General features: G+C 39.7%; 4 long non-coding RNA genes across 10 annotated transcripts; all 4 read left to right on the top strand.

The window, feature by feature from the left end:
• Window positions 1-2,880: 2,880 nt before the first annotated feature.
• Window positions 2,881-6,648, top strand: LOC124461497. Of its 7 annotated transcripts, XR_006955101.1 has the most exons (9): window positions 2,881-2,927; window positions 3,025-3,204; window positions 3,277-3,327; window positions 3,382-3,426; window positions 3,479-3,586; window positions 3,641-3,850; window positions 6,174-6,251; window positions 6,321-6,439; window positions 6,503-6,648. It is a non-coding gene; the product is annotated as an uncharacterized LOC124461497 (long non-coding RNA). The 7 variants fall into 7 exon arrangements; XR_006955103.1 differs by lacking the exon at window positions 2,881-2,927 and having other exon boundaries at window positions 3,144-3,204; window positions 3,277-3,318; window positions 3,382-3,429; XR_006955102.1 differs by lacking the exon at window positions 2,881-2,927 and having other exon boundaries at window positions 3,144-3,204; window positions 3,485-3,586.
• Window positions 6,649-7,288: 640 nt separating this feature from the next.
• Window positions 7,289-8,435, top strand: LOC124461495. Its single transcript, XR_006955098.1, has 4 exons — window positions 7,289-7,467; window positions 7,536-7,713; window positions 8,217-8,315; window positions 8,370-8,435. It is a non-coding gene; the product is annotated as an uncharacterized LOC124461495 (long non-coding RNA).
• LOC124461496 lies at window positions 7,744-8,100 on the top strand. The gene is made up of 3 exons (XR_006955099.1): window positions 7,744-7,805; window positions 7,888-7,928; window positions 7,983-8,100. It is a non-coding gene; the product is annotated as an uncharacterized LOC124461496 (long non-coding RNA).
• Window positions 8,436-13,559: 5,124 nt separating the features above from the next.
• LOC124461493 lies at window positions 13,560-13,848 on the top strand. The gene is made up of 2 exons (XR_006955097.1): window positions 13,560-13,624; window positions 13,694-13,848. It is a non-coding gene; the product is annotated as an uncharacterized LOC124461493 (long non-coding RNA).
• The last annotated feature ends 8,575 nt before the right edge of the window (window positions 13,849-22,423 follow it).

Raw genomic sequence — 22,423 nt, 5'->3', positions numbered from 1 at the left:
CGAGTTCCGCAAGAATTGGCCCTCTCAATTAATGCTGAAAATACCTGCACGTTCAATGTTTCGGACTTGTAGTTTATCATTAGCAATTTGCCAGTGTGACTATAAGACTTTCCTGACGAAAGTCAGGTCTATTATGGCCGAGTCCGCTCTATTGAAGTATTTTGGATCCTACGTTAAGCAAAGCTATATCAAGTGTTGCAAATGCCTCTAAAGTGCTCTCCCTTTGGCATTGGTTAGACTGCTACCATTAAGCCAGGCTTGAAGTCAGCTTAAAATGGCTCGGTACGTGCGTCTGCTGAGATCGTCTAAGGCTCACTGAAGCTTGGATTTAGACTTGGTGGAAGTACAGCTGTAGACAGTCATGTTTTGATTGCTTGTAGCAACGGGGTCTCGGATGTGGATGAGACCGCGCCTGGTTTGCGGTAGGGGGCATCTCTGGGCTGCCAGCTGACTACATGTGAGAGTGAAGTCAGTCCTTCTGCTGCACATAGAAAACATTTGGCCTCGTTACAGCAGTCCCGAATTTTATGACCGCTGGTTCCGCATTTTAAGCACCAGCCACTTCTGTCAACGTCGCTATTACATTTGGCAGCGACATGGCCAGTTTTTAGGCACTTGTAGAATCTAACTGGGGCATTATTAATTCTGATTCGGCACACTGACTATGCCACCGTAATCTTATTGGCCTTGACGATTGTCTCTGCGGTTGTTGCCGGAACATATATGAGCGCTTTCTGGGTATCACGGTATGATGGGCAGAGACTTTTGACAGCGCCTGGCTCTAGGTCAATTTTCAACTTGGTAGAAAAGGCTGCTACTATCTTTTCTACGGTTGTCTCGTTGTCTAGGTCCAGTATTTCCAGCCTTATATTATCTGTGAGAGCGCGAGTTTCGAACTTGGCGCCCAGCACATTGCCAATATCTTCTTTTAGCTTATGAAGGTTATCTGCTCTTTCCTTACTTAGCTCGAGGAGTAAGTCGCCATTCGCTGTGCGCCTCACCTTGGTAACATTTCCTCCAACGGCTTTAATTTTTTCATCTTGGCTTCTGGTTACCATTTTGAGCATATCGCTATATAAGACCCCTTCAGTGCTATGCAGAATAATAGCATCTGGTCTATGCTTTAACTGAGCCTTTCTTTTTGTTTTAAAGGGCAGAAGCCCTTTGCCCATCCTCTTCGTACTCCATTTGACTGACCGGCATTGCCACAGCGGCAGGGGCCAATGCTGGCCGTTATCAATCTATAGATTCAGTAGATTCGAAATTTAGAAAATTTTAAAAATTCCAACGATCGCCAAATGGTGCAGCCTGAAAGCATGCACCGCTTACGTACGCTGTTACGGGCTGTAAGCTTACAGGTCTGCTACCCGTATCAGCTGTGTCCGAATACGTTGACCAACACTGCTGAACAGCTGATGCTATCGAACTACGAACTATGAAGCCAGGTGGAGTAGTGGCTCCCGATTGAGCCCGCAGGTGTTTGGTACGTAGCACCACCCCTAACCGACTCTGGTTAACAATTGTGTATGTTCTCAGGTCTCAGGAAGCTCCTTTATTTGACGAGATTTCGGAACGACTTGAACTACGCGACCGTACTTGGTGAGAAGAAAAACTGTGTGTCACCGCCTTCCATAGTGTGTGTGTGTATATGTGTTATGTATAAAAGGGCTGAGAGAGAACTTAGGGGTATGTATATACACTAATACATACCCAAGTGAAAAAATTTTTTCGATTGCCAGCCTCTTACATAAATCATTTTAGGTTATAACAACACAATAATATTAAATTGTCATTTATTTAAATAATTAGCTAGGAAATTGGCAATTTTCCGTGGCACACTAGTGAAGAGCCTTGAAACACTATTTTTAAGATTTATTTGGGCAATTAATTCCCACCTTTACTATATTTTTTTAACAATTTATAGCGGAGCTTTTTTCTTTGTTTTTTTCTTTGTGTTGAGGCGAATTCTCAAACTAGCACCAATGGCCGACTGGCCATTGGCTCCTTTATTGTTCTCATTCTAAGACCTTAGAATCTATAACAAGGGTCATTAAATACAGCAATTTACAATAAGTGCTGAAAGCATAATAAAGTGAAAAATGAATTAAGACTAGTCCAAAGTGGTCTAGAATATATATAATATCATATAATTTGGAAATTTCTCACAGATTTATATTTGCGGCTAAGTTCATTAACATAACTTGAATCCAGACTGCACTGTAACTGGAGGCAGAGAGATGTCCAAATGTTAATTAACAGTGAGATACAAATGTCCAATAGAAATATTTTATGGGCGTGATTGAAAATTTTAGGATATTTTTAGGCATAATTATCTTCTATTAATTTGTGTCATCAGGCGTTTTTTTTTTAAGATAAGGCGTTTGATCCGCCTGGCCTCAGATTGAGGCCGCTTAATTTTCTATCCTTTCATCTTCTAGAGACAAAAACAGAAATTTAAAAATAGGGCCGTTACAGCAGCAGGGAAGGGACAATATAAAATAACTTATAAACTAACTTAATTACTAACAATGAATGTATAATAATAAAATAGACAATGACATTTAGAATTTAGTGTTTTTTTAGAGATAATTATGGCGTAAGTAGTTTTAAGTATTTAGCATAAGTAAGTATTAGGTTTTAGCAATAAGAATTTTAAATTTAATTTTCCGGTGCAAGGGGTCTTAATAGGGGGATTGGCGAGTGCAGAGGGCACTAATAGAGTAAGTAGAGAAGTGCATAGGGCGCTAGAGCGAGAAATGTAGGGAAACTGGCATTTTTTGTGGTATTTTTAGGGCAACACTGGAGTGAGTGCTCATTATTGCGTGTGCGCTCACTGTTGCTGCTCAATACTTATTCGATAAGAAATCGATACAGCAACAGGTGGCGGCGCATGTGGCTGAAAAGAGAAGGCGATATATTTCCAAAATGTAAACAAACAATTAGAAAAATGTGACATAAGTATAAAAATTGACAATAAGATTAACAAATATTGGAAATTATAAATTAATTATTATTATTTTACAGGAACATGGCTGCTGAATCATCACTGGAGACCTCCACCGACGACAGAGTAAAGCTGTTAGGACGGGAACAGCTGCTTGCAGGTAAGTATTTTTTAGGTTGATGTTTTTGCTTATTTTTATTTTCAGGTCGAGGTACTTACCTAGACTCCATGGGATGCAGGTGGCCGCGTTGAGTTTTTAGGTGAGTATTGTTGGCTTTTAGTTTTTCCAATATTTGTAGTTAAATTTAACTTTGTTTTTTCTTCGTTTTCAGGTGCGTCTGGAATAGAAGAATGTGTTGCGGCTGGCGGCATTTGTATGGCAGGTGAATAATTGGTTGGTTTAGTAGTATTTTTTAACATTTTTATATTTTTTCCAGGTACAGGAGCAGCTTTATGGCGTTTAGGACCAGACGACGGGCCAGGTGGTTTTGTGTTTTATTGCTGATTTAGATAATAATTTTAATATATTTTCAGATACAGCAGCTGCAGACGGACTAGCTTGACGAGATTCTGGACGACGCAGATGAGACGATGCATACGACGCTGGACAAGGAGCTGCTGTTTGCTGTTGTGTATTTTCAGGTGAGTATTTGTACTTTTTAGTTGGTTTTATTTTTAGATTTGTTTTATTTTCAGGTATTGGTGCATCAGGCGAGCGGAAATCTGGACAGGACGATGGACGAGATGGTGCAGACGCTGAGAACAGGCAGAGAGTGCAGGAGGCGCGTCTACTGGAGGCACAGCTGTCGAGGACTGGCCCTCTGGCCAGGCCAGGACAACCGCTGAATAGTGGGCAGGATTCTGGCTTTGCAGGGGCCGCCTGAAATCATATTTCGTTATGATTAGGTAAGTGAATGTTTGCAGAAGTATTAGTATTGGTGTTAGAGTGATTGTTAGTTAGGACCATCATGGGTGAGTATCAGTTTTCCTTTTTTCTTAGAGCATCAGTGCTATTCGTGCTGTTATCAATTAATTTGAGCAACTCAGATTCCAGATAGCCATGTTTAGAGCGAGTAGTTCATTTTCCGTGTATTGAATTTGTTCGTTTGGCCCAAGGGGGGGCAGGCTTTCCGGGGGTTTTTTTTTTAGCTATAGACGCTTCCTTAGCTCTGAGAACATCTTGCTTTTCAGTGATCCTGTTGTAGGTCTGGTGACAGTTGTCAGCAATAAGAGCTGGCGCCTTGGAGCCAGGGTTGAGCTGAGGTGGCATCAGTGGTGGTGTTTGGGCTTTTTTTATCGTTCGTGAGGCGACAAGTTTATCTATTTGCTTTGAGTACCTAGGCCATGGCAAACGTTTAGGGATAAATGGCTTTAGATAAAGTTTTTCAATTTCTTTGTTCTCATGGTCAGACATGGAGTTAAAGAATCTTAGGCAAGCGTCATTGTATATAGTTTCTAGAGGTTTGGCGTTATGTTTTTCTTGAATTTCAGAGTTTGGGCAATAGATGTTCGCATTTGTGAGCTTTTTGTTTTTGAATAGGGTGTTAGATATTAGGCTACCCCATATGGGAATAGCGTATGTCCAAATAGGGACTAAGATTTGCTTGTAGATAGTGACCTTGCAGCGGGTGCTAAGATGGCTTTTAGCTCCCCCGAGCCATTTGTAGCGAGTATAGGTGGACTTGGCTTGAGCACAAAGTTTGGCAATATGGGTTTTAAACAGGGGATTGCTATCAACAAGGACTCCCAAGTATCGGCACGAGGACGTATTTTTAATAGGTTTGTTATTAAACTTAACAGTGGCAGCTTTAACAGCAGGTGAGGTAGATCGTCTGGAGAAGAGAACATGAACTGTTTTACTCACGTTGACTGTGAAACACCATTTGTTGGACCAGGTAGAGAACTTGTGTAGGTAATTTTCCGTTTTATTCATGGCTACAAGGGCGTTTTTATCGGTCGAGATGAAAATAGTATCGTCAGCATATGTAGAGAGCAGAGTGTCACCGTGTTTATAGGTCGGGTAATATTCGATCAGGGTTTCATGCTCAATTATGAACTTTGGAATTGGCATGTCTGACGAGTATATGTTGTATAGAGGGGTCCCAAAACACTACCCTGAGGGATTCCTGCTAAAATTTTCCCATCACGGGACATAATACCATGGTTACCGCGAACGGAGAACGTGCGATCCTTGAGGTAACTGTCCAGAACTTTGTATAGGTTAATAGGTAGTAGCTTTATCAATTGTTACGCAGACCGCAGTGCCAAACTTTGTCAACGCTTCTGTAATATCGATGAATATAGGCGATCCATACAGTTTGTCCTCAAAAGCTCTCTGGAGGAATTGTGTAACGCGAGCTAGTTGATGCTCGGCCCCATGAAATTTGCGAATCCAAATTGGTGGTTAGGTATGGATTGTGAAAGACGGTTACATTTAAGGAGCCTCTTGGCAAGCAAGGATTCAAGTATTTTTGAGAAAGCAGGAAGCAAGCTTATGGGGCGATACGAGCTAGCTTCAGAAATTGGTTTTTTTACCATGACAACTATGGCTTTTTTCCACACTAGGGGGAAGTGGCCAAAACGTAGGATGCTGTTGTATATTTTGAGTAAGAAGATGATAGCTTTGAGTGGGAGAACTTTGATTAGGGCATTGTTGATCCTATCATATCCTGGTGCTTTTTTGTTGATTAAGCTATCAATCTCTTTTTTAGTTCAGAGAGAGTGATGGGCTTGACAAAAGGTGAGTTGCTGGAGTCAAAGTTGGCGGAGGAGCTAGCGATGGAGTGGTGGGTTTTACATGCATACTCCATGAGCATTTTTTGGGCAAGGATGGCATTTGTTCCCTCGTTGATTTTGGCCCTGTCAAGGGAGCTATTTGTCAAGATGGGAGAGAAACGCTTCTCTAACTGGTCAGTAAACAGCTCCATTTTACCTTCAGGTGATCTTGTCCATGCATGCTTCTTGTCTACTCCGCTAGGGATCCTAAGAGGCCAGTTAGGAAGGGGCTGCCGTTTTAGTTTGTTGGTTAATTGCCACAGCTTGTGGGTCTGTACCGATCAGAGGAGTCTATTTTACATAGTTTTTTATTTAAGTGTTTGTTTTTTGATAGGCTTATTTCTTTGTTTAGTATATTTTAATGTTTTTTTACGTTCAAAGTTTCGTGAGAGGCATTATATCAATTTTATTTTATTTTTTTGTTTTAATAATTTGTGCATTTTTTTATTTATAGGTATGGCTCCTCCGATTCGGTACGATTCGTATTTGGCAGGTCCCTTCGTAGAGGTTTAGTGGCCAGGGCTGCAGCATGGTGACTATTGTTTGTGAAGATATTAATCGCGTCCTCAATGTCTAATCCAGATTCGATTTCCATATTTAGGTGGAGGGAGTCGCTGAGGGTGTTTTGGAACAGTTTGATGTTAGATCCTACAGGCAAAAGTCTTCGATTGTCAGGAAGTAAGTTTGGGTGCTGGTCCATCGTGATGTGTACAAAAACAGGTAAGTGGTCAGAGGATAGTTCGCATATAGCTTGAGTAGTTAATCTGTTGTGGTTTATTCCAGAATAAACTCCAAAGTCAATGGCTGAGGGATTTTTTCGCCGGTCGTGTGGGAAATGAGTATTACCACCCGTCGCCAGGATGTCCAGTTTCTTGTCAGCCTGGATCACTTCAAGGAGAGTTCTGCCGCGTTTACATGACCTTGAATTACACCACTTTTTAAGGTAAGGCGTTTGATCCGCCTGGCCTCAGTCTTTCACCTACAAGGGTATATAGCAAAAATTTAAATTTAAAAGGCCGTTACAGCAGCAGTGGCGGGGGGATTAAAATTATCTTAAAACTAGATTAATACTAAATAAAAAATATACAATAAGACATTAGATTAACATTTAGTTTTTAGCGATTTAGGTAAGATAGTTTGTAGTATGATAGATTTAAGATTATGTTACTTTTAGCATAAGTAGTCAAGTAGGTAGCAATTTTTTAATAATAAACTTGGCGAATAAGAATTTGGTGCTAAGGCGGCTACAAAAACGTGGCGATTAATGTCGGGGAAAAAACTGGTTTTCCCCCACACTGGAGAAAAAAGTAGGGAGACCCATATTTTGGGTCTGAGTAACACTAGTTTTTTAGCTTGGCCGTTGGCGCATCAATTGCGAGCAAGGCTTGGCTTTAAAGGCTAAAAGTTTTAGAGCAGTTAGCTTTTAGTTGAGTTAGCTTTATAGGCTAGAAGTTTTAGAGCAATTAGCTTTTAGTGGGGAAAAACATAGAACCAAATATTTAAGTAAAATAAGCCAATATTGGCTAGAGTCGTAAGGCATCATTTGAGAGCAAGGCAAGAAGTTAGCTTTATAAGGCTGAGATTCAGAGTCTTTGGCTTTGGTTTAGCCAGAATTGGCCGGCATATCGATAATGCTCTGAAATGTTGATGACCTATCGATAAGTCATCGATATGGGTCTGATGGCGAAGTTTCCGCATGTGAGCTGGAAAGAGAGCGACATTTATTTGTAAACAATAGGAAAATATAGGTAAGTAAAAAAATATAAAATTGACAATAGTAATAATTAACATAGAACATTTTAAAAATTAATTTCAGATGCCTTGCAGGAACATGGCGAGTTCATGAACGGTGGAGTATTCTGGCGACGACAGAGTAAAGCTGTTGGGTCGAGAACAGCTGGCGACCTTTGGCAGATTTTGTTGCTGCAAGGTTTTGCGAAACGATCCGTTTTGCATTTTTGTTGGTGTTGCTGCCCGACCGGGTTTGCTTGCAGGTAAGTGTTTGTTGATTAATTTAATTTTTGTTTGTTTTCAGGTACTGGTGATTTGGCTTTGGCCAGTTTTGTTGGCCGCATGTTGGTATTTGGTGAGTACCGCTGACTTTTAGCTTTGTCGATAATTATAGTTGTTTTAATTTTAGTTGTTTTTCCGTTTTCGGGTACGTCTAGTGTATAAATAGGGGTTGCTGCTGTAGGCGAGTAATTTACAGGTGAGTATTTTGTTAATTTGGTATATTTTTGTAACAATTTTTGCTTTCTTTCAGGTGCAGGCGCATTAGTTGCACCCAATGGGAAGGCTGCCAGTTGAGATTTAGCACCAGAAAGTGTAGGAGGGACTGCAAAAGGTGCTGCTAAAGACTGCAGCTGGCTTTCAGATAAGTTTATGGTTTTTTAGAGCGATTTTTTGTTGATATTTTTGGCTTTCAGGTGTAGCCGCTGCTTGAGGACCAGGACCTGCTGCTGATTTAATTTTTCTAACGATTTGTGTTTTTTTCCAGGTGCAGGCGCTAGCAGAGGACGAGATGGACCAGATGATTGCCAAGATGCTGCACGAGGACTCGCAGGCGGTGCTGCTGCTGGCTGACATGGATTAACAGGTGAGTTTTTGTGATTTTTCGGAGATTTAGATAATGATTTTATTTTATTTTCAGATGGACGAGCTGCAGACGGACTAGCTTGACGAGATGCTGGACGACGTAGATGAGACGATGCATACGACGCTGTACAGGAGCTGCTGTTTGCTGTAGTGTATTTTCAGGTGAGCAATTGTAGATTTTAGTTGATTTTATTTTACGATTTGTTTTATTTTCAGGTACTGGTGCATTAGACGAGCGGAAATCTGGACAGGTCGACTGGCGAGGTGGTGCAGACGGTTGCTGGTGGACTTCAGGTAAGTTTTTGTTAGCGTTAGATTGCATATTCATTGTCTCATGCCCAAATTTTCTTTCCTTTTCATGATTCATTTGCCTTTCTTGCCGCTCTGGGCGCTGGTCAACGACAAATTTTGCCAGTTCAGCCTTATAAAAGGCACAGCTCCTATAGGTGGCTCTATGGCCATCTCCGCAGATGCCACACTTTGGAGATTGGCCATCAGGAGAGGGGCATTTGTCGGATTTGTGCTGGCCAGCACAGACGGAGCAGAGCGGGGGAAGGCAGCAGTACCTGGCTGTATGGCCAAAGAGGAGGCAGTTTTTGCATTGGGGAATCTCCCTTTGCCTCTCGACGCGTACCTCCTGGCTGCCTAGGACCTTAATTTTAAGTATTTTAAGCTTCGCATTCAAGATGGCAAATCTAGCACCTCGTTCCCATCTGGGCTGGTGAGTAAAAAAGGCAAATTTGTTTGCCTCCAGGGTAGCTTTTATTTTGCCATAGGTGTCCATTGTTTTGGCCGTGATTTGAGTCAGGCCGTTACTTAGCCGGGCCAGGTGATAAAGGGAGAGAATTTCCAATTCTCTCTTTTTTTTTACTTGTATGGCCGCAGTTGCAAAGCCAAGTGGTTGGCTCCCGAAGGAGTCAACAATCTTTTATTGTTTTTCGCCCCCTATCAGGAAGCATATACAATTACAATAAAAACGAGCTTAGAAATAATTTACAATGGCTTATTAATAGTGTGAATGATTAATATATAAGACATAATGTTTGTTGGGTGTTACTGGTAGGACAAAAAAAAAATTGTGGGAAATTTACATGGGAAATTTTTTACATGCAAGTAAATAAATGCTTACTGGGTTTTACCAAGGACCATAAAAACAACTAGAGGATCAAGAACAAGTTGCAAGCTGCAATAATTATAAAGAATATAGTATTTACAAATATTGTTCATTAATAGTGATTAGTATAATTGTTTCTTGCAGGTTATCAGTTCGAATCATATCGATTCATGGCGTCATTGCAGTTGGCAAAATCATTGAGGCAGCGCTCTTATTGTCAGGAAAATTCCCTCTTATAGGCAAGAAGTGAGTAACATGTGTTGTTTTTTTTGTCATAGGCAAACAAAACAAAAATACTTGAATCCTTGCTTGCCAAGAGGGTGCTTAAATGTAACCGTCTTTCACAATCCATACAAATGCAAATTTCATGGGGCCGAGCATCAACTAGCTCGCGTTACACAATTCCTCCAGAGAGCTTTTGAGGACAAACTGTATGGATCGGCTATATTCATCGATATTACAGAAGCGTTTGACAAAGTTTGGCACTGCGGTCTGCGTAACAAGTTGATAAAGCTACTACCTATTAACCTATACAAAGTTCTGGACAGTTACCTCAAGGATCGCACGTTCTCCGTTCGCGGTAACCATGGTATTATGTCCCGTGATGGGAAAATTTTAGCAGGAATCCCTCAGGGTAGTGTTTTGGGACCCCTGCTATACAACATATACTCGTCAGACATGCCAATTCCAAAGTTCATAATTGAGCATGAAACCCTGATCGAATATTACCCGACCTATAAACACGGTGACACTCTGCTCTCTACATATGCTGACGATACTATTTTCATCTCGACCGATAAAAACGCCCTTGTAGCCATGAATAAAACGGAAAATTACCTACACAAGTTCTCTACCTGGTCCAACAAATGGTGTTTCACAGTCAACGTGAGTAAAACAGTTCATGTTCTCTTCTCCAGACGATCTACCTCACCTGCTGTTAAAGCTGCCACTGTTAAGTTTAATAACAAACCTATTAAAAATACGTCCTCGTGCCGATACTTGGGAGTCCTTGTTGATAGCAATCCCTGTTTAAAACCCATATTGCCAAACTTTGTGCTCAAGCCAAGTCCACCTATACTCGCTACAAATGGCTCGGGGGAGCTAAAAGCCATCTTAGCACCCGCTGCAAGGTCACTATCTACAAGCAAATCTTAGTCCCTATTTGGACATACGCTATTCCCATATGGGGTAGCCTATATCTAACACCCTATTCAAAAAGCTCACCGGAACTCACAATAAACTGCTCAGAAAGCTAACAAATGCGAACATCTATTGCCAAACTCTGAAATTCAAGAAAAACATAACGCCAAACCTCTAGAAACTATATACAATGACGCTTGCCTAAGATTCTTTAACTCCATGTCTGACCATGAGAACAAAGAAATTGAAAAACTTTATCTAAAGCCATTTATCCCTAAACGTTTGCCATGGCCTAGGTACTCAAAGCAAATAGATAAACTTGTCGCCTCACGAACGATAAAAAAAGCCCAAACCACTGATGCCACCTCAGCTCAACCCTGGCTCCAAGGCGCCAGCTCTTATTGCTGACAACTGTCACCAGACCTACAACAGGATCACTGAAAAGCAAGATGTTCTCAGAGCTAAGGAAGCGTCTATAGCTAAAAAAAAAACCCCCGGAAAGCCTGCCCCCCCTTGGGCCAAACGAACAAATTCAATACACGGAAAATGAACTACTCGCTCTAAACATGGCTAGTCTGGAATCTGAGTTGCTCAAATTAATTGATAACAGCACGAATAGCACTGATGCTCTAAGAAAAAAGGAAAACTGATACTGCACCCATGATGGTCCTAACTAACAATCACTCTAACACCAATACTAATACTTCTGCAAACATTCACTTACCTAATCATAACGAAATATGATTTCAGGCGGCCCCTGCAAAGCCAGAATCCTGCCCACTATTCAGCGGTTGTCCTGGCCTGGCCAGAGGGCCAGTCCTCGACAGCTGTGCCTCCAGTAGACGCGCCTCCTGCACTCTCTGCCTCGTTCTCAGCGTCTGCACCATCTCGTCCATCGTCCTGTCCAGATTTCCGCTCGCCTGATGCACCAATACCTGAAAATAAAACAAATCTAAAAATAAAACCAACTAAAAAGTACAAATACTCACCTGAAAATACACAACAGCAAATAGCAGCTCCTTGTCCAGCGTCGTATGCATCGTCTCATCTGCGTCGTCCAGAATCTCGTCAAGCTAGTCCGTCTGCAGCTGCTGTATCTGAAAATATATTAAAATTATTATTAAAATCAACAAATTACTCACCTGCCATGCAAATGCCGTCAGTAGCAACGCGTGCAATTCTTCGTGCTAAATCTGGCCAATCTCCTGGTCCATCTCGTCCTTCACTAGCGCCTGCACATGGAAAAAAACACAAATCGTCAGAAAAATCTCTCAATAATCACGTGAGCTTACCTGCAAATCCTCTTCAGTCACCTGCAGCAACACCAGCTGGTCCTTCTGGCCCTCTACCTAAGGCTGCACCTGAAAAAAAACAAAAAATCAACAAAGAATCAAGCTAATTTAACTAAATACATATCTAAAATCCAGCCGCAGCCGCTAGCAGTTCCAACTGGAGCTCCTCCTGCATCTTCTGCTGCACCACGTGGCCCGTCATCTGGTCCTAAACGCCATAAAGCTGCTCCTGCACCTGGAAAAAATATAAAAATGCTAAACTATGCTACTAAATCAACAAATTACTCACCTGCCATGCAAATGCCGCCAGTAGCTTCGCGTGCAAATCTTCGTGCTAAATCTGGCCAATATCCTGGTCCATCTCGTCCTTCACTAGCGCCTGCACATGGAAAAAAACACAAATCGTCAGAAAAATCTCTCAATAATCACGTGAGCTTACCTGCAAATCCTCTTCAGTCACCTGCAGCAACACCAGCTGGTCCTTCTGGCCCTCTACCTAAGGCTGCACCTGAAAAAAAACAAAAAATCAACAAAGAATCAAGCTAATTTAACTAAATACATATCTAAAATCCAGCCGCAGCCGCTAGCAGTTCCAACTGGAGCTCCTCCTGCATCTTCTGCTGCACCACGTGGCCCGTCATCTGGTCCTAAACGCCATAAAGCTGCTCCTGCACCTGGAAAAATATAAAAATGCTAAACTATGCTACTAAATCAACAAATTACTCACCTGCCATGCAAATGCCGCCAGTAGCTTCGCGTGCAAATCTTCGTGCTAAATCTGGCCAATATCCTGGTCCATCTCGTCCTTCACTAGCGCCTGCACATGGAAAAAAACACAAATCGTCAGAAAAATCTCTCAATAATCACGTGAGCTTACCTGCAAATCCTCTTCAGTCACCTGCAGCAACACCAGCTGGTCCTTCTGGCCCTCTACCCAAGGCTGCGCCTGAAAATAACAAAAAATCAACAAAGAATCAAGCTAATTTAACTAAATACATATCTAAAATCCAGCCGCAGCCGCTAGCAGTTCCAACTGGAGCTCCTCCTGCATCTTCTGCTGCACCACGTGGCACGTCATCTGGTCCTAAACGCCATAAACTGCTCCTGCACCTGGAAAAAATATAAAAATGCTAAACTATGCTACTAAATCAACAAATTACTCACCTGCCATGCAAATGCCGCCAGTAGCTTCGCGTGCAAATCTTCGTGCTAAATCTGGCCAATATCCTGGTCCATCTCGTCCTTCACTAGCGCCTGCACATGGAAAAAAACACAAATCGTCAGAAAAATCTCTCAATAATCACGTGAGCTTACCTGCAAATCCTCTTCAGTCACCTGCAGCAACACCAGCTGGTCCTTCTGGCCCTCTACCCAAGGCTGCGCCTGAAAAAACAAAAAATCAACAAAGAATCAAGCTAATTTAACTAAATACATATCTAAAATCCAGCCGCAGCCGCTAGCAGTTCCAACTGGAGCTCCTCCTGCATCTTCTGCTGCACCACGTGGCCGTCACCTGGTCCTAAACGTCATAAAGCTGCACCTGTACCTGAAAAAAATATAAAAATGTTGAAAAATACTACTAAACCAACCAATTATTCACCTGCCATACAAATGCCGCCAGCCGCAACACATTCTTCTATTCCAGACGCACCTGAAAACGGAGAAAAAACAAAGTTAAATTTAACTACAAATATTGGAAAAACTAAAAGCCAACAATACTCACCTAAAAACTCAACGCGGCCACCTGCATCCCATGGAGTCTAGGTAAGTACCTCGACCTGAAAATAAAAATAAGCAAAAACATCAACCTAAAAAATACTTACCTGCAAGCAGCTGTTCCCGTCCTAACACCTTTACTCTGTCGTCGGTGGAGGTCTCCAGTGATGATTCAGCAGCCATGTTCCTCTAAAATAATAATAATTAATTTATAATTTCCAATATTGGTTAATCTTATTGTCAATTTTTATACTTATGTCACATTTTTCTAATTGTTTGTTTACATTTTGGAAATATATCGCCTTCTCTTTTCAGCCACATGCGCCGCCACCTGTTGCTGTATCGATTTCTTATCGAATAAGTATTGAGCAGCAACAGTGAGCGCACACGCAATAATGAGCACTCACTCCAGTGTTGCCCTAAAAATACCACAAAAAATGCAGTTTCCCTACATTTCTCGCTCTAGCGCCCTATGCACTTCTCTACTTAGCTCTATTAGTGCCCTCTGCACTCGCCAAATCCCCCTATTAAGACCCCTTGCACCGGAAAATTAAATTTAAAATTCTTATTGCTAAAAACTAATACTTACTTATGCTAAATACTTAAAACTACTTACGCCATAATTATCTCTAAAAACACTAAATTCTAAATGTCATTGTCTATTTTATTATTATACATTCATTGTTAGTATTTAAGCTAGTTTATAAGTTATTTTATATTGTCCCTTCCCTGCTGCTGTAACGGCCCTATTTTTTAATTTCTATTGTTTGTCTCTAGAAGATGAAAGGATAGAAAATAAAGCGGCCTTAATCGAAAGACTGAGGCCAGGCGGATCAAACGCCTTATCTTAAAAAGAAAACGCCTGATGACACAAATTAATAGAAGATAATTATGCCTAAAAATATCCTAAAATTTTCAATCACGTCCATAAAATATTTCTATTGGACATTTGTATCTCACTGTTAATTAACATTTGGACATCTCTCTGCCTCCAGTTACAGTGCAGCCAGGATTCAAGTTATGTTAATGAACTTAGCCGCAAATATAAATCTGTGAGAAATTTCCAAATTACATGATATTATATATATTCTAGACCACTTTGGACTAGTCTTAATTCATTTTTCACTTTATTATGCCTTCAGCACTTATTGTAAATTGCTGTATTTAATGACCCTTGTTATAGATTCTAAGGTCTTAGAATGAGAACAATAAAGGAGCCAATGGCCAGTCGGCCATTGGTGCTAGTTTGAGAATTCGCCTCAACACAAAGAAAAAAAACAAAGAAAAAAGCTCCGCTATAAATTGTTAAAAAATATAGTAAAAGTGGGAATTAATTGCCCAAATAAATCTTAAAAATAGTGTTTCAAGGCTCTTCACTAGTGTGCCACGGAAAATTGCCAATTTCCTAGCTAATTATTTAAATAAATGACAATTTAATATTTTTGTTTTGTTATAACCTAAAATGATTTATGTAAGAGGCTGGCAATCGAAAAAATTTTTTCACTTGGGTATGTATTAGTGTATATATGTACATACCCCTAAGTTCTCTCTCAGCCCTTTTATACATAACACATATACACACACACACAATGGAAGGCGGTGACACACAGTTTTTCTTCTCACCAAGTACGGTCGCGTAGTTCAAGTCGTTCCGAAATCTCGTCAAATAAAGGAGCTTCCTGAGACCTGAGAACATACACAATTGTTAACCAGAGTCGGTTAGGGGTGGTGCTACGTACCCAAACACCTGCGGGCTCAATCGGGAGCCACTACTCCACCTGGCTTCATAGTTCGTAGTTCGATAGCATCAGCTGTTCAGCAGTGTTGGTCAACGTATTCGGACACAGCTGATACGGGTAGCAGACCTGTAAGCTTACAGCCCGTAACAGCGTACATAAGCGGTGCATGCTTTCAGGCTGCACCATTTGGCGATCGTTGGAATTTTTAAAATTTTCTAAATTTCGAATCTACTGAATCTATAGATTGATAACGGCCAGCATTGGCCCCTGCCGCTGTGGCAATGCCGGTCAGTCAAATGGAGTACGAAGAGGATGGCAGTCAGCAATGAGACGAAGAGGATGGGCAAAGGGCTTCTGCCCTTTAAAACAAAAAGAAAGGCTCAGTTAAAGCATAGACCAGATGCTATTATTCTGCATAGCACTGAAGGGGTCTCATATAGCGATATGCTCAAAATGGTAACCAGAAGCCAAGATGAAAAAATTAAAGCCGTTGGAGAAATGTTACCAAGGTGAGGCGCACAGCGAATGGCGACTTACTCCTCGAGCTAAGTAAGGGAAGAGCAGATAACCTTCATAAGCTAAAAGAAGATATTGGCAATGTGGGCGCCGAACTCCGCTCTCACAGATAATATAAGGCTGGAAATACTGGACCTAGACAACGAGACAACCGTAGAAGAGATAGTAGCAGCCTTTTCTACCAAGTTGAAAATTGACCTAGAGCCAGGCGCTGTCAAAAGTCTCTGCCCATCATACCGTGATACCCAGAAAGCGCTCATATATGTTCCGGCAACAACCGCAGAGACAATCCTCAAGGCCAATAAGATTACGGTGGCATAGTCAGTGTGCCGAATCAGAATTAATAATGCCCGTTAGATTCTACAAGTGCCTAAAAACTGGCCATGTCGCTGCCAAATGTAATAGCGACGTTGACAGAAGTGGCTGGTGCTTAAAATGCGGAACCAGCGGTCATAAAATTCGGGACTGCTGTAACGAGGCCAAATGTTTTCTATGTGCAGCAGAAGGACTGACTTCACTCTCACATGTAGCTGGCAGCCAGAGATGCCCGTCCGCAAACGGGCGGTCATCCAACGAGACCCGTAAGCACAATAATGATGATTAAGTTTATCCAGCTTAATCTAAATCATTGCTGGGCAGCCCATGAGCTGCTATCACAGACAGTGGGTGAGTCTAGAACAGACATAGCCATTATAAGCGAACCTTTTAAGGCCAGAACTGGAAATAACTGGTCCTGCAGTACCCGCAGCCCAGTTATTATAGCTGGGGACTTCAACGCCTGGGCTGTTGAATGGGGTAGCAGTCTAACCAATGCCAAAGGGAGAGCACTTTTAGAGGCATTTGCAACACTTGATATAGCTTTGCTTAACGTAGGATCCCAAAATACCTTCAATAGAGCGGGACTCGGCTCAGTAATAGACCTGACTTTCGTCAGTGAAAGTCTTTATAGGTCAACTAGCTGGGCAATTGCTAATGTATATACTGCAAGCGACCATGAAGCCATACATTTTTCGGTCGGGGAAGCACAACTTGCACCTGCAAGACTTCCTAGCATCGATAAAGGCTACAAGTCCGAAACATTGAACGTGCAGGTATTTTCAGCATTAATTGAGAGGGCCCAATTCTCGCGGAACTCGGCTGGCGTGATGGCCGAACAGCTCTATAGCAACCTGGACGCAGCCTGCAGTGCAAGCATGACGCAAATAAAGAATTATAGAAGACATCATCAACCTGTATTCGAAGTGGATGCGGGATTGCGTCAATCGGCACCGGAATCGACCGAGAATGAGCGATATTTGCAACAATATCAAGAGGAACTGCGACAGCAGTACCTCCAGGAGGAGGAGAAGCGACAACAGCAAATTGAGCAACATCGCCAGCAGCAAAATGAGCAAATGCAACGACAACGCCGTCAATATCAAGACCGAGAGCTGGATCTACTGGAACAGATGCAACAGCGACCAAACAATCCACTGCAGCAACAGATTCCCGAAGACAGGATGATCAGAATTCGTATAATCCATATAATACACGTCAATTGTACAGTAGCCTCATCCCAGTGGAGGATGAAATTCGTGAAAATCGACAGCGTCTGCAGTGGCAGCAACAGCTTTTCGATGACTATGAGCAGCAACCACCGACTGATTATATTGTTGCCAATTCACATCAGAATCACCGGGAGCGCCGTCAAGAGGAGCGTCGTGAGCGGGAGCGCCAACATCGCGAACGTCTCCATCAGAAACGTATCCATCAGGAACGTCTCCAATGGGAACGCCGTCAAATGCAGGAGCGTCGTGAGCAGGAGCGTCGTGAGCAGGAGCTTCGTGAGCAGGAGCGTCATGAGCGGGAACGTCTCCATTGGGAACGCCGTCGTGAGCAGGAGCGTCGTGAGCAGGAGCGCCGTGAGCAGGAGCGCCGTGAGCAGGAGCGTCGGGAGCATATTTATACAAAAAAAAAATTTTAGGTCTACCACCTTTATATAAAAAAGTATAATTCAGTGCATCATTAATACAGTGGAAATTAAAAAAACAAGTAATAGAGGAAAATTAATCAAAAGCATTACTTTTGCCAGATCGCCCATAGGAAGAAAGGAAGTCAAATGGCTTATGTGTTCCCCTTTGACTTCGACACTCAGTAATCCATGAAGTAATTCCAACGCCGTGGATAGACAACAAAATGAAATCCGGACTATTTTATATGATGTGTCTGTTGTGGAGGATCTTGTAATTTTGGTATTGTAAAGATTAAGGAAAAATAATTTTATTATATTTAGACGGGAAAATAAAATTTTAAAATCTTATGCTGACGTAAAGAAAACAAATAAGAAATATAAATGTTTTCTGACTGAAACGACTTCATCTTAATGATTCCGAAAAGCGCTCAGTTCATAAGATGCAGAAATATTTTAAAGCGTTTTAAATTTTTAAATGCTTTAAAGGAGAAGGAATAAATTAAAGCGTTTTAAATTTTTAAATGCTTTAAAGGAGAAGGATTAAATTAAAGCGTTTTAAATTTTTAAATGCTTTAAAGGAGAAGGACCAGGGAGAAGTAAAAAGTTGAACTTGTTCCTTTGACTGCTGCGAAGCAAGTGAAGTCGATTGTGAGCTGAGGTCGAACGAAAACTTTTAGTGCCAGTGCCGCCTACTTGACCACAATTAATATTATCCAGTTTTGGAAAATCGTAGAAAGTAGTGTTGGAAAACGTGCCACCTTTATATAAAAAAGTATAATTCAGTGCATCATTAATACAGTGGAAATTAAAAAAACAAGTAATAGAGGAAAATTAATCAAATGCATTACTTTTGCCAGATCGCCCATAGGAAGAAAGGAAGTCAAATGGCTTATGTGTTCCCCTTTGACTTCGACACTCAGTAATCCATGAAGTAATTCCAACGCCGTGGATAGACAACAAAATGAAATCCGGACTATTTTATATGATGTGTCTGTTGTGGAGGATCTTGTAATTTTGGTATTTTAAAGATTAAGGAAAAATAATTTTATTATATTTAGACGGGAAAATAAAATTTTAAAATCTTATGCTGACGTAAAGAAAACAAATAAGGAATATAAATGTTTTCTGACTGAAACGACTTCATCTTAATGATTCCGAAAAGCGCTCAGTTCATAAGATGCAGAAATATTTTAAAGCGTTTTAAATTTTTAAATGCTTTAAAGGAGAAGGAATAAATTAAAGCGTTTTAAATTTTTAAATGCTTTAAAGGAGAAGGATTAAATTAAAGCGTTTTAAATTTTTAAATGCTTTAAAGGAGAAGGACCAGGGAGAAGTAAAAAGTTGAACTTGTTCCTTTGACTGCTGCGAAGCAAGTGAAGTCGATTGTGAGCTGAGGTCGAACGAAAACTTTTAGTGCCAGTGCCGCCTACTTGACCACAATTAATATTATCCAGTTTTGGAAAATTGTAGAAAGTAGTGTTGGAAAACGTGCCACCTTTATATAAAAAAGTATAATTCAGTGCATCATTAATACAGTGGAAATTAAAAAACAAGTAATAGAGGAAAATTAATCAAAAGCATTACTTTTGCCAGATCGCCCATAGGAAGAAAGGAAGTCAAATGGCCTATGTGTTCCCCTTTGACTTCGACACTCAGTAATCCATGAAGTAATTCCAACGCCGTGGATAGACAACAAAATGAAATCCGGACTATTTTATATGATGTGTCTGTTGTGGAGGATCTTGTAATTTTGGTATTGTAAAGATTAAGGAAAAATAATTTTATTATATTTAGACGGGAAAATAAAATTTTAAAATCTTATGCTGACGTAAAGAAAACAAATAAGGAATATAAATGTTTTCTGACTGAAACGACTTCATCTTAATGATTCCGAAAAGCGCTCAGTTCATAAGATGCAGAAATATTTTAAAGCGTTTTAAATTTTTAAATGCTTTAAAGGAGAAGGAATAAATTAAAGCGTTTTAAATTTTTAAATGCGTTAAAGGAGAAGGATTAAATTAAAGCGTTTTAAATTTTTAAATGCTTTAAAGGAGAAGGACCAGGGAGAAAGAAGTAAAAAGTTGAACTTGTTACTTTGACTGCTGCGAAGCAAGTGAAGTCGATTGTGAGCTGAGGTCGAACGAAAACTTTTAGTGCCAGTGCCGCCTACTTGACTACAATTAATATTATCCAGTTTTGGAAAATCGTAGAAAGTAGTGTTGGAAAACGTGAAACACACTCGGGTCAAATTTTTAGTGTTGCATTTGTTAGAGCTTGGAAACTATCGATAGTGGCGTGATTCGATATTTTCAATGTTTTAGGAGCAAAATTTAATTACAATAAGTATCATTTTCAAAAAAAATGAATACAATTTTGCTTAACCTAATATTAATAACCAAAATTATATAGTTTTAGCCTTTCAAGTTATATAAATATTTACCAATTAATTATCAAAAAAAATTTACCTGTTTTGATTTTGTTTGAATTAAAATTAAATTAACATAGATTAGTTTTCAGACTTTTAAATTTATGGAGATCAACTCTTAAAACCAAAATTAAAAGAAAGCAAAGAAAAACATTTAACATAAATTTTACTCCATCCAAGCGTTTCTTTTCAATTGTTGTGTAACTATTACATATGTATGTTATACTATCGATAGTGGCCAAAAACAATCGATGGTGGTAAATATTCGATACCTCGATAGTGCCATCGATAGTTCCCCAGCTTAAGTATTCGTAAAATATCGATAAAAATAAAAGTCAATCGAACCACGTGAATTTAACAATAAGACATTCTTTTCGTTGTTGTAAAATTATTATCTTATTTGGATTAAAATTCATTCACAATAAGCGCAAAGTAAGTTTCTTAAAGTATTTTTGCTGTATATATATAATTTCCAGTTTTGACTTTACGATTACATCACTCAATTTTATGGCGTATCACCTGGATGATTCCTTTCGACTAACTAATAAACTTACCACCAGGAGGCACAGGACTCGACTCGGCAAAGGAATCTTCATTTGCAACATTTTCATTGGCATCTTTTGTCGGTTTGTTGCCTGCTGCTGTTGCTCCCCAGTAATAAAATGCTAATGAATTAATTTTAGAAGGAACTTTGCAATAATCTCCTTTTGCGAGAACCTCCGCTCCTTTGACTGCATTAAATTTAATGAACTCTCTTATTAAATTGGTTCGAAATTAAGTAAAACTGAATTATGCATTCCCCTTCCATTCTTCCTTCCATCAAAGTCAACAGTAAATATTTAAATTTTCATCACCCTTTTGTCTAAACACTGAAATTGAAATTGTATTTGAAAATTGAACAGTTGACAAATATTAGACAAATATTTAACTACATTATAGAGTAGTGAGTGAAGGGCAAGAGCAGAGCATCAAATGAAAGGGCACCAACCGAACCACTACCACCGGGCCGGAAGTCGGCAAAAGCAATTTCCTAGTCCTAGAATTTGATTTTGTTTACCTAAACTCAAAAGATACAATTTTTGCAGCTAATGAAATGCACAGATATTTCGTTAAAAGGTGAAGAAACCAGACCACAACAGGTAGAAGTAAGGCAAATAATCAACTCTCAGACATAACAATATAGCATAGGATATGGCCATATAAAAAACAAAATAAAATCATATTTAGCCTTTAGATTTCTAAAAAATATATATATGATATATATGTATATTGCAATGATAAACTTGTAAAAGGTAGAGCTAAGCTCACATTTCGAAATATCTTGAAAGGTTAAAAAAGCAAAAAATGAAAATGCAGTTTTTTGGAGCAAGCCAATAAAATTTTCGGAAAAAACATACAAAATAATATCGAAAATTTGGAATTTAGAATTTGATTTGTAACAAATTTTTGGTTACGTTTCAAATTTTTTTTATATTTTGGAGTTAAGAGATAATAAGGAAGAATAACAAATATATTGTTTTATACCTTTATGGGTATATAAAATATATCAGAAAAACCAGAGGGGAATCAATATATCCCTGGCCTATCGAAGTCTCTATACCCTGTAAGAAATTCTTAGTAGCTTTAAGCTAATAATTATGAGTAAACAACGAGCAAAGTTCTATTAAGTATCAAAAGTCGCAGAATTATAATGGCATTATTCAATTTACTTATGTATAACATCGAGCTTGTTTCTTTATAATTTCAATATACTTTGTTTTACAGGGTAAAAGATGTTGATTGTTGATTTTTAAGCCTTGGAGTGGGAATAAAAAGTGAAATTTTAAGAGCCAAAATATTTGCTTAAAATCTTTATAGTTTTCAATGAGTTGTAAAAATATGGGTACGAAAAAATCAGAATTTAATATACGGAAGACACAACTAAAGACTATTTTAAGTGTGCATGCAAATTGCCTATTGAAAATTTATAACAAATAAAATTAATTCACAAATTCAAATAATAGCTTCAAGTTTAAAGGGCCAACAAGATATCAACTGTGTATCAGTCTTAAAATTACTTCCAACTCTTTTAGGTTCTAAAAAATTAATTGTGCAAATACATGACGTTTCTTTTCAATGCTAAAGTATTGTTTAAATACATATTCTCTCTTATTCGAAACTTTGAGTTATCCTCTAGCGCCAAATGCATTGATCTGGAGACGCCCGCCCATTATTAT

Source organism: Drosophila willistoni, unplaced genomic scaffold (genome assembly GCF_018902025.1).
Source record: "Drosophila willistoni isolate 14030-0811.24 unplaced genomic scaffold, UCI_dwil_1.1 Seg502, whole genome shotgun sequence".
In the NCBI taxonomy this organism is placed as follows: Eukaryota; Metazoa; Arthropoda; class Insecta; order Diptera; family Drosophilidae; genus Drosophila; species Drosophila willistoni.
The sequence above is the reverse complement of the archived record's forward strand: the minus strand, read 5'-3'. Positions and strand labels throughout refer to the sequence as shown.